General features: G+C 30.3%; 2 protein-coding genes across 3 annotated transcripts in view; both read right to left on the minus strand.

Moving 5' to 3' along the window:
• Positions 1-10,736, minus strand: part of SCCRO4 (DCN1-like protein SCCRO4) — a 44,747-nt gene extending 34,011 nt beyond the window's left edge. Inside the window, exon 1 of one of the 2 annotated variants that reach the window (XM_067276797.1) lies at positions 10,604-10,736. The gene's annotated coding sequence lies outside the window, so the exon portion shown is untranslated. Of the gene's footprint in view, positions 1-10,243; positions 10,475-10,603 lie in introns of those variants that run through there. The other variant, XM_067276796.1, reaches the window with a different exon arrangement.
• Positions 1-12,490, minus strand: part of LOC136980656 (uncharacterized) — a 204,610-nt gene that overhangs the window by 169,767 nt on the left and 22,353 nt on the right. The gene's annotated exons all lie outside the window — the stretch shown is intronic.

The following is a 12,490-nucleotide window of genomic DNA, read 5'->3' on the forward strand; positions in this document are numbered from 1 at the left end:
AAAAATGAATAGTAACCCTCTTAATGTAATTTCATTATTGATATTCTTTTGGCCTTGCATTGTTGATGTCTTAATGTTCATTCATAATCTGTACTTTTTTTTAATTTCGAAGTTACGATTAGTGTATTTTCTGTTTAAACACAGTGATTCTGTAAGTTATATTTTGAATCTTTGTAAGTAATCCTACATTCATTGCGAAATACTGGCCTGGCTTCAACTTACAACATCTTAACTAGAATTACGGTGCTTAAAAGGATAATTTACATAGGTATATTTGAAAACCCGGACAGGGTACGGCCTCGATCGATCCAGACTTTCGATGTTTTACTGTATTTGTATTACCAAATGATCTTCAAAGCTTAATATAGCTTGATAGATAGTCCAGCGGATCATTTAGCAATGTAGAACAGTGTTTTTCAACCTACTTATTAAATAATAAACTTTTAAATCATTTATTTTATTTTATAGTACTACTAATGTTTGTCAATTAGATCCATATATTGTATTTATTACATAAAACATAAATTATTACTATAATTAGAAACAAATTGCAAGCAACTTATAACAAAATACATCTTTACATATTATATTTTTATTACATTTATCTGTCCCCTTCCTCCGATGCTTTTCAATTTAAAAAAAAAAGTTTTTCTTTAAATATAATTGTACAGCGCCGTATAATTGACAAGGTGCAAGGTGCCACTGTTTGACAAACGCGTGAAATGAAACTTACGGGAATTGGGAAATAAAACAAAAAAAATGGGCTGTCGAGAGGTGTGCAAGTCAAAAGAGGTTGGAAACTGCCATTCTAACAGAATGAGATTATTTTTTATTTAAATAAGTAACTGTTATTCTCTTTCCATTTAAGATAAAACACTTCTACATCTGCATTCAAGAAGCCTAGTCTTAAAATTATGTCCCGTAATCAGGAATGACTAGGATAAATTTTGAAACGAGTTTTACTTTCGGCATTTGAAATGCCCTTTCATTGTCATTATTCAGCAAGTTGCTTTTCTGTTTTTTTTTGACAGATACATAGGAAGAAAGCAAAGTTTTAGAATTCAAGATGCTAACCTGTTTTCTATGGAGTCAGTAAGCATATAAGGCAATTTATCAAAGGTAATTTAATATATCAAAATATAATGGTAATATCTCAAAAATGAATAGAAAATTGTATTTAGCTTAGAAACAGAAAACAAAAAAACTCTTGGTATGTCAATGAAAGTACTCAATGTCTTAACTTATTACTATTCTGTTCTTGCTATTGAACTTCTTACATAAATTAATACTTTAATGCTCACAAAAACAACCACTCGTATATTTAAATGCAGTATAAATTTTACTATTTCTAACATTTTCGGTCATTTTAAACACTCTTCCTTGAGATAAAAAACCAATTGCAATTTAAAAACAACAAAAAAAGTTGTCCTCTGGAACAATTTGTATTTCAAAATTAGAAGTAAAATTTGTACTGAATTTAAACGAATGAATGGTTGTTTTTGTACGAATGTACCGGTAGTTTTACTGAATAGTGCTATACATATTTTAGGATTTTTTACATAAAATATTTATTTGTCATAAATTCTTTTAATCTCAAAATTTTTATGCTTGAGAACATTTCTAGTAAAGTTCTTTGTCTGTTATATGCGAGGACAACTTACAGTCACCCATGAATTTTCCTATGGCCAGTATACTTACTAAGATCCTGTAAGAACCTAGGCTAGTGTTAATTTCAACAATCTTAGTCTTATTTAATTTTTGTTCAAAAACAAAGGAGAATTATTTCATTTAACAAATTCAACAGAGAAACTTTGAAAGATTTTCTCACCAATAACACTTCCTTTGTAGATGACACATGATAGAAAACTACTCATTGGAGGACATTAAGTAATTTTCTTATTCAAATGCCACAATATTACTGGTCAGATAGAAAAAAAAAATAGAATCACTGTATTTAAACAAAAAATACACCTGATCATAGTTTCAAAATTAAAAAATTTACAAATTCTGAACAAATTCTGAACTCAACATTATATGAAAATGAGCTTTGTATACAACATTTAAGAACACTTTGCTGAGATTCCACCAATGACGTTCCAATAAAATCATCCTTCTCATATGACCAAATATGAGCATTAAAATAGCAGGGGGAAGACCTTAAATAAAAAGCAAGAGGAAGGATAATGAGACAGAGTTCACCCGCCCATTTTTAAGGCGTATTTATCTCCTCGCTGTCCTCGACCGCCAATCTTCCCAAACTCCCATCACTTTCCACCAGACTTTCACCATTCCCCTTGACAAACCAGTACCTAGCCCATCATGAACTTTATCCTCCAATCAAGGCTCGTCTGGACCGAGCCTTTCCCTCTGAGATGTCAACGATCATCAACACTAACCATCCGGGTATTTATCAACCCACACACGCAACTACAAACACACTCATTTTGGCATGCAGTAAGACCCTCCTCTCTATTTTGTTTTTGTACTTTTTACTTGGAAAATAAATATTTGTTTTTACCGGTTAAATGCATAGTGGAGTGCGTTATTTCCGGCACGCTGTCTCTCGACTCCCTCTTCCATCCCAAGCCGATTTATTCCCTCATATGTGACCGCTTGCACGATACTTATAGATTTACTGACGTAATGGTCGCAATCCTTAAATGTATTTACATAAGTACTGTACGTAAGTACTCATCGTAAGTACTGTATAAAGAGGTACGGTCATATAAGATGCAGTTCAGCACAGAACATTTAGGAAAAAGTATTTAGTGTATTTAAGCCATCCTGCATCTTTGATATTCAAATACATGCAGTATAGGGAATTTATTAGCCTATGGGAGACTGTAACTTCACATATAAGATAGGGCAATTATTGAAGCCTTTTTGGGACAAAAGTTATATCATAAATGCTATAAAATACAATAATTTAAAATATCCATGAATCCATTGAATGAAAATCACAATGAAGAAGCAGTAAATATGAAGATTAGTTATTCATAGTATTCAACTCTCCTCTAAGTTACTAGACTTGCCTGGGCAAAAAGTAAGAACAAACATTAAAATATTATAGAAACAATATTAACAACTGTAATCTAAAACAACAAATTCTTATGTTTATTGCAATACTTGGATGGTACAGAGTGGTACAGTTTCATTCATCAGGTAGACAGGAATTGATATTTTTCAACAGAACATAGTTATTGACTTCTGAACATGGAACTTTGCTGAGATTCCACCAATGACGTTCCAATAAAATCACTTATACTTGACAGTTTAAAATTATCTTTAATATTTAATAAAAAGAAAGATAATTATATCATTATGCAGCAATTCCATACGTAACAATTATATTCTATCAATAATATAATTCAAATCATCAATGCATCATTCATCAGTTTTAACAAAGTAAAAAGCTCGAGTAACCAGTTGCAAGTGTTTTATTGCCAACAAGAGTTTTGGAAAATTTGGCTAAAGTGTTTTAAAAAACATATTCATCCTTCTAATATGACCAAAAATGCTAGATCTGATACACATACTTTATTTTACGTATGCTTTTTATAAAGAATATATATTTGAGCTTGTCAACTATCTCATCTAAAAGACATTATAATTCTTGCTGTTCTTAAAGCTCGTCAGATATTACTAAATTTATTGTTCTAAATACAGATTTCCTGTGATAATTCATTTCAATTCGTTACAGGAGTAAATTATAAAAGAAGAAATACTTTCAAAACAGCATTCGCATTCTTGTTGCAACTACAAAATCAAAGCATTGTAATGTGATGAATAAATCTGAAAGATTAAACCTTCTGCAAGTCATCTAAAATAAATATTCAAAAATTGCCATACGCAGCATAAATGTAAATATAATTTATATGGAAATTCTCTGACAACCCCTCGGATATTAAAACGAAATTTTATGTATGTTTACAAGTGCGTATAAAATAAAATTTACTTCTAAACTTAGCATATTTGCTATTAAAAGTAATTGAGTTGCAATTTGAAAAAATTGTAGACTTATAAATTCCCCTGTCATCTGTCTTTCCTTAATCTCGAGAATGGGGTTAGATAGATGAAATACGAGACCAGATATAGAAACCTTACGGACAGAAGGGCCCGATTAACTATACACAAACTTCCAATGCAAACTGGAAGTCATGTTATTTCAATTCAAACATTTTTCCTGAAAGGTGTTAGATGAACAACCAGCATGACTGTATTGTTAAAGATAAAGCGTGATGTACAGGGGTAACGCACTACTAAACTGTGGTGGAGAGCATACATTTTAAATGAAATAAATTAAAAATATGATTAAAAATTGCAGACCTTGCAGGCTTGCAGAAATTGCAGACTTAACACTTCCATTGCTGATGGAAGTGTTAAGCCTTAATCCTGTCTCTCTCCCCCATGGGGAGGAATTGAGGAATTTCGAAAAATCCCTTCTTAGTGTGCGTTTTCGTGACATACCCTAACTGTGCACCAAATTTCAAATTTCAACTTTCAACTCCTAACCGTTTGGGCTCTGAGCTGATTATTACTATTATCAATTCGTCTTGATTATATATATAGATAATACTGTTCTGCTATAAAAATAAATTATATAAGTAGGCTATTTGGTTGCCGCAGTTTGGCCACCATAGATATATACAGTCTGTTCCCAACACATGAAAGATATATTCTAAGACTTATTCTGTAAGTCAAATTCTACATAACACAAACTTTCATAAGTTGAGGGATAACTGTACACAGTATATCATTTATCAATAAACAAAATAAAATCAGCTTAACAAGTCTGTCTGCCTTTGCAAAGTATAGCTTCAAGTTTCTATTGAAAGTAGATTTTCTGTATATACTTCTAAATTATTAATTTCAATTATGTATTATTATTAGCAGGTGACAATTTTACTTTTGAAAAGAAGATATATTTCTGCACATAGTATTGAGCTTATTCAGAATAATGTCGTCATATTCTATCAATGAATAAGATAATGAAAGATAGACAAATACTTCTGCTTTTATTAAACAAGACTTGTTTAATTTGCTAGACTAGAATAAGATTCGGTTAATGCTATCAGTTTGCCAAATTAAACCTAGTTTAATCAGTTACAATTAAGCTGGGACTAAAGGCAAGTTGCTATCTTAATGATATAATTTAATTAATAAATTTAATTTTAAGTCTGAAAAAATAGAGTAAATAAATTTCACAATCTGCTACATTGTTGTGACACGTGCAAAGAAAAAAAAATGCATGTTGTGTTACATCATGTAAACCTCAAACAAGAATTTCCAAGCTAAGGTTGGCAACCTTAGCTTGGAAAGCACCACTTTAGACACACTGAGGCCTTCAAAATTCATAAACCAACACTTAAGGAGAACTCTGTCAACTACAAGGACCTAAACATGGTATTGGATACTTGGAAATCTTGTTTGACGTCTACATAGTAATGAGTGAAAGTTTAATATAAACTCTTATTAGCGAGGTTGAGGCCAAAGTTTTAAACGTGTACGTCAGATGTTCGGCGCCACTTTCCTGTAAGCCTAGAAGTTTGACAATGGCGTTTGGATAGTCAGTGGAATCGTGCTCGACATTCCAAACGCCATTGTCAAACTTCTAGGCTTATAGGAAAGTGGCACCGAATGTCCGACGTACACGTTTTTGCATTTAAAACTTCGGCCTCAACCTCGCTATTATTAGTTATATTATTCAGGGATAATAGATCAGTTACAGAGGTGAATTTGGGATCAAACATTTTACATTTTTATTAAAACAAACTGTTACTTTTTCCCTTCATTTTTGATTATTTCTAATTTATTTTAGAAGCATGCTATTCCTGCATCCTCGATTTATTTTGTAAAAACCTTGAAAATGTCTCATTTAAATAAATGTATGAATCTCAATAAATTTACTATATCATTAAGTTAAAAAAAACAATAGATGAAAATTCTTACATATATTGAATTCAATTCTTAAAATCATAACCGATTACAGAAAATATTCAGTTTTACAATAATCATTTATAGATGTAGCTGACGTTATAATCATTTACATACAGCTGTAATCTTGCTTGTTTCAATGTCAACACATCTTTTCAATAAAATAACAAAATTAAACTTTGCACAGTGAAAAGATATACCAAATATTTAACTTAAAAGTGATGTATTTAAGTGCAAAAATTGTTTTTTTGTTAATATAAAGAGCATGCAAAATATTTCAAATGTTTTTAACTTATCGTTTATATACTTAGAATGGCTTTCTATTTTAACTAATTATGTACCACCATTTTTGTAGAGATCATATAAATAAGCATATTTATTACTTACAATCTATTTTAAAAGCAGGACGTATATCCGATTTGAATTATTATTTTTTTAACATTATGTTTTGTTCAATTTCGTGTATTTTTTTTAGAGATATTGAACTGCATATCCACACTTTAACACTTTGAGGCAGGGCTATTTTTCAGTCGGAACGTGCCAGTATACTGCACTGGCAGATAACGCAAAGTATCGGTAGTTGGTAGGTAGTACTCGCAGTACTTTTTTCTAAATGCTGCGGCACACTATTGAAGAAAAAAAAATTAAAATTTTTAATTAAACATTCATCTCTGTGAAATAAATATTTTATAATTTGCAAACGTAATATAGGCAACTCAATTTTTGTATTTGCATTAATTTTAAATTCATTATTACAGTGGACCCCTGATATAACGCGCATATCGGGCAGGAAACAACACCCGCATTATAAGGTGAACCGCATCATACCGAGCGGCGCGGTGTAATGCGGTTCACCTCTTTACTTTAGCAATAATGTCAAGCTTTTCTTTTACCCATCATCCATACAATAATTAAACACTATTCAAAATACATTCGGGAACTCAATACATGCACAATTACTCAATACGCAGTAACAATAAAATGTGCTACTCACTAACACCATACGGACCTGTATAAACATTTCTGAGCTTATTGCGTCGCGAACATCGCTCGTGCTATAACAGAGTATGCGGTATAGTGAGCAGCGCTATAACGAAGGTCCACTGTACTTTCAAATTTGTGTATATTTAATATGATAGCTTTTGTTAATGAAAACATTTAGCAATAATAAAAATTTTGTTGTTTTGATGAAAATAACAGAAATGTTAATTATAAAATTTTACATTTAAATAAACTTATATGTAATTTCACTAATAACAGGAATAAATGCATGAATTATTCTAAATCCATAAGGATATAACAGAGTTGAGGGTTCATGTCCCACTCCAGGCCATCTTTTCTTTCAGAATATTCTAAAATTTAATTTTAATTTATTTAAAAATTATTATGTTTAACAAGAGATAGAAGCCTGGAGGTCTGCCTCTGCCAAACTGCTTAGTAATTATAAATACATACTACACAAAACTGGATTATTTAAGTCCAACGCATGTACACATACCAGAAATATCGAGCATAAATTATACTTACTAAAACTAATGAGAAACGTTCGACAATTTTTAATCATCATCTTCTGGTTAAAGCCAGTCAAACGTCTTGATGTTTGACTGGCTTTAACCTGATAATTCGTGCAGGATATTTCTGGTATATTTATGTGCATTGTATTTAGTAATTATTTAGCCTTAATAGCCCAATAAAGGAATCTAGCTATGTTTGATATTTGGTGTAAAACAATTTTAATTATTAATAGATTTCATTTTTAAAAATTTTTTATTTATTCATTTTCTCCTGCGCTTGTCGGGTTGAGCCCTTTAATGAACTATTTTTCTCCACCATTCTAATCTTTAACTACAGTAGTGAACTTCTCCAAAGCTACGATAAATTTTAATGCTAAAATTCAATTACTTAATTAAAACACTCCCTATATTTTTTATTATTGATTAAAAAAGTGAAAATAGATTTAAAAAATACAAAGAAATAATTTTATCCTACAGAAAACAAAGTCTCACACCTCAAGAAATGTCTCTCCGTGTTAAAAATAACCGACGTAATGGAATTTCTATTATATATGCTGTCTCTACTTAAACAAACTGCAAGTTATTTGACAGAAGTATCAAAAATTTCTAGTAAAAACCCAGAAAAATATACAGTTTTATTTATAGTTTATCAAGTAAGTTAAGAAACATACTATACAAGATGCTAGCTACTTCACACAAATATATACATGCTAGTTATGTATAGTTAACATATTTAAGTAATTTAATAGAATTTGAGACTATTCAAAGAAATTTTGCACAACAACATTCCGATTTTATTACAATTATACAAATCTAAACGACATTAAAATCAGAAAATGAAAGAATATAAAAATATACTGTACACATTTCTGGTTATTATTACATAATCAATATTTTGGTTGTGCATTAAAAGTTATATTAACTAAGCCTAAAATAATCATTAAACGGGCAGAATTTATTGATTCGTTCACAAAATAAATTCATGGAACCATCGTATAATGTAGTATTGATGCACATTTTCAGCACAAATTTTTCTCATTATATAACACATACAATGTGTATACATATACATACATTATACTGCATAATTTAAAATTGAAATTTATAACATAGATTAACATTCTTTCAAATTTCATACTCATATTAAAGTGTTATTTTTCTATCAACCTTGCACTATTAATTATTATATTAATAAGTGCAAAGCTTAATAAATATTTATAACATTACATAGTTTAAATTTTTGATAATTGCATACTTTAAATACATTACAATATAGACTATATAGCATCTTTATTTAAATAGTTTTTAATAAGAACTTATACTTTAAAATTTCCACTATAAATCTGATAATATTTCAAAATATAAGTTCATTGAATACAGTCTCAACACAAAGTTTATGGCCTAATCAATAACTTTATATCAAATCAATACATAGAAATTAAACTGTTACTGCCAAGCTTTATATTGCAGAATTTTAAAAATAAAACTAAAGAAATTTACTATTATTAATTATTGTATTTATAAATAAATTTATTAAATAAACTTCTAATGAGAATTTTTTACGCTATTCATTTCTGTAGTAATAATTTCCATATGTAATATTATTATATAAAAATTATCAAAAGCTCTGATTTAATGTATCCTGTTTTAACTGATAAAGTTTAACTTATATTTTTCAGTTTATTCTCTCTCTTACCTAAATTTCCATTTGGCAATTTATTTTAATTCATTTTGTTAATGTTATGTTTTATTACATCTAATCTCAAAGTTTGCATTTAAAAAAAAAGCAACACTATTTCTATTTAGTACAGTACTTAGTCGTATCAACTATTTATATAATAAACAATTAACAAAAATTTATGTAAATATTTTGAATGCTTACATAAATTTTTAATTATTAAAAAATTACTAATTAATTTCGTTAATACTTCTTCGCGGCAAGGTTCGCACAAATCTTAACTCCGCAAAACTCGCAAGAAGAAATTTTAAACGTCCGCAGTTAAAATTAAGGCAATACTTTTGAAAGTCGTATTAATAAACTTACTTTTTTTTTTAAATTGCAATTTAAATTGTGATTTGAAAATTATCTTCCAGGAATATAATGAATTAAATACTAAAACGTCGGCGCAACCACTTCTCTCCTCGGTTTACCATTTCTATCTCGTTCGAAAACATTCGGTCCTTTGCGAAATAAATCTACCTCAATCCCGATTATAGACATACATATTAACTAAACTCCTTTACCGTAGAAATTAGAAGGATCCGCAGACACAAAAACCTGGCAAAAATCCTAATTAAAGCACGATTCGATACCGAACGGACCGAACACTTTACTTTCCAAAAAATCAACCCGACACGCTGCAAAATGTAAGATATTTGCAAGAAACTATTGATTTCCACTTTAATGTAAATAAAAACCTATGAATGATGCTTCCAATACCAAAAACCATATGAGAAATCTATTCAGGAAGTAGAAATTAGATAATTATTTTGTATTATTATTATTATATATATACTGAAGCAGGATGAATTAATTACCCTTATCTAATTAATGATCATTTTATTTAAATTAGAAGCAAGAGAAAAATCAAATTTAGTAATCAGTTTCAATCAGCTGAAACTCTTATATTCCATATGCAAACACTAATTCTATCGATTGTATGTGTTTTGCAGCTTTATAATTTATAAGAAAATGGTTTCGTTATTAGAAATCGAATATTTTATTCCATGAAAAATCGCAAATCTTGATGCAATGCGGCGTTCATCTTCGACTAGTCTATTATCCACTAACTTACTTTCAGCTCTTGGGTGTTAAAGGCCAGATGTCGTGTAACTTAACGCTTCTTCTCATACACCACGCAATATATTAAACCTTATATTGTCAACTCGAGATATTATTATGAGCTACGATTTGTATGTATATTTATATAAATATATATATATATTTTTTTCCTATTAAAACGAATGAACGAACTGAAACCGACGCCCTTCGAAAAGAGTCAATTTCATCTATCTCTTTTACGGATTTCGCTATAATCCGACACGACAAACGGATTATAATTCGTTTATAAGAAATTTATATAAGGATTAAACGATTTTCGGTTGTTTGAAAATGGTGTTTGATTAAATGTCAATTGAGATAACGTTCTACCTACCTTTCGCGGATGGAAGTTGCGATGTATTTTGCACAAATTTCCGTTCGGTCTATACCGCCGCGTCGGACGACCTGGCCATGTGATTTAGTGGGATTTTCATATGGATACCGGACAGAGACATAACAAAGAGATATTCGCCTGGGAAATAACACCTGCGGCCTTTTGGAAATATATTTCGTGAAGTAAAAATTAAAAAAAACTATAACTAAAAGTAAAATCTCGTGAGAAATATTATTATTTAGAACATTTGGTATCTTTTCTCGCTTTGTTTTTTTTTTTTTTTTTTTTTTTTAAATGCTATCAAGTGTCTAGACTCGAATCTTGTTTGAGTGGACTCTACCTCCGTATTCAGAATGTAAAACGCTCGGCGTTAAACTTAAAACGTGACCAGAATAGGAATTATAAATCATGAGTTACGGCGGTGACGGTGCCAAGTGCAATCGTCTAATGAGAATGACGATATTTCCTGTCCTTTCTTGTCTTATCTGCTACACTGAATTTGCTTTGAGGATATGTATTCGGCAACCTACGATACACTACTAAAGTTTACTAAGAATCAACCTTTTACGTGGAGGATGTTAGAAATACAGTCGGTTGAAATTCCTAAAATTTCTCTTATTCTTCGTTCACCATAATCTTTAGACCTGGAAGGTTATAGAGAATTCAAAGGACTTAAATGAGTTTGTTACCGTTTTATATGTGTTATAACTCTTGTGAGAAACTCTTTAAGGCCATTATTTTCTTAAGAACCTTTAGTATTTATTATAATAAGTTCACTATTCAGGAAGTATTTTTTTGTTAAGATCTTTTAATGGAATCCTAGTCAAAGAAATGCATTGGAATAACGAAGGTCACTTTTTTAGGATGCGTACAAAATAACCTCCAAAGAACGGCCATTTTTAATGTTCTCGTCAGTGCTGTATATTCATTGAACAGGTCTGTCGCAATTTAGTAGTTTCGGGTATTATTTAAAAGGCTGAAAAAACTTGAAAAAGCTTGTGGCCTTTTAATCCTTCCGTATATCTCTAATAATATACACTTGTAGATCCATGTTTTTAGCCGAATTACGAATTATATTATTGTATCCCTACATATTTTGTTCTTGAAAATGCTCGTGGTTCCTTAATTCATGTAAGAGTTTAAACAACTACGTCACAAATGATACCACAATACAGAAGTTTTGCGTGACATTATTGTGAAGTCATTGAGTATCACACAGTATGACGCATTTTTAAAAAAATTTGAAGCAAGAAAATAGTAACAGAGCGAAAAAAGACTGTAATGAAGTGAAAACGAACATAAGGAAATATATCGTAAAATTAGAAAGGGGAGAAATGCCTTTGTACAACAGCAAACTTACGACATTACAACTGGCTTAAAAGATGATTCATTAATAAAAGTAATAAGTCATTAAGTTAATTCTACACATCGTTTCAATTTGTTTGTAATCATTATCAATAAAACTGTGAAGAAACTTTTTTTAATATTATTCCTGTGAATATTGAACCAATTTCTTTCGCCTGTAGACATGTTGTGATGCTCTGGAAATATCTCGGAACTCCGCTAAATTCGTTAATATTTGATAGATTCTTTCTATAAATGGAAAAACTAATAATGAAGAAACCTTTACTCAGAAACATGACAAAGGAAAACTAGACAACGTAAGGCCCAATATCAACTATCTCTGCTTGGAATGTGATTAAATGGCGATTTTGACTCCTCGCGACCCAAGCTGACAGCTCATTACACTTAGTAACAAGTGAACGAACACTTAGAAAGTAAGAACGAGGATAAACGAGCAATCGGAATGGGCGATCAGGGACAGAAAATAATAAAAACCACGAATTTCAAGGACAAGGAAGCTTCTCTCCCGATTTCCCTCAGTTC

The sequence above is a fragment of the Centruroides vittatus genome, unplaced genomic scaffold (genome assembly GCF_030686945.1).
Source record: "Centruroides vittatus isolate TY-2023 unplaced genomic scaffold, ASM3068694v2 contig_717, whole genome shotgun sequence".
NCBI lineage: Eukaryota > Metazoa > Arthropoda > Arachnida > Scorpiones > Buthidae > Centruroides > Centruroides vittatus.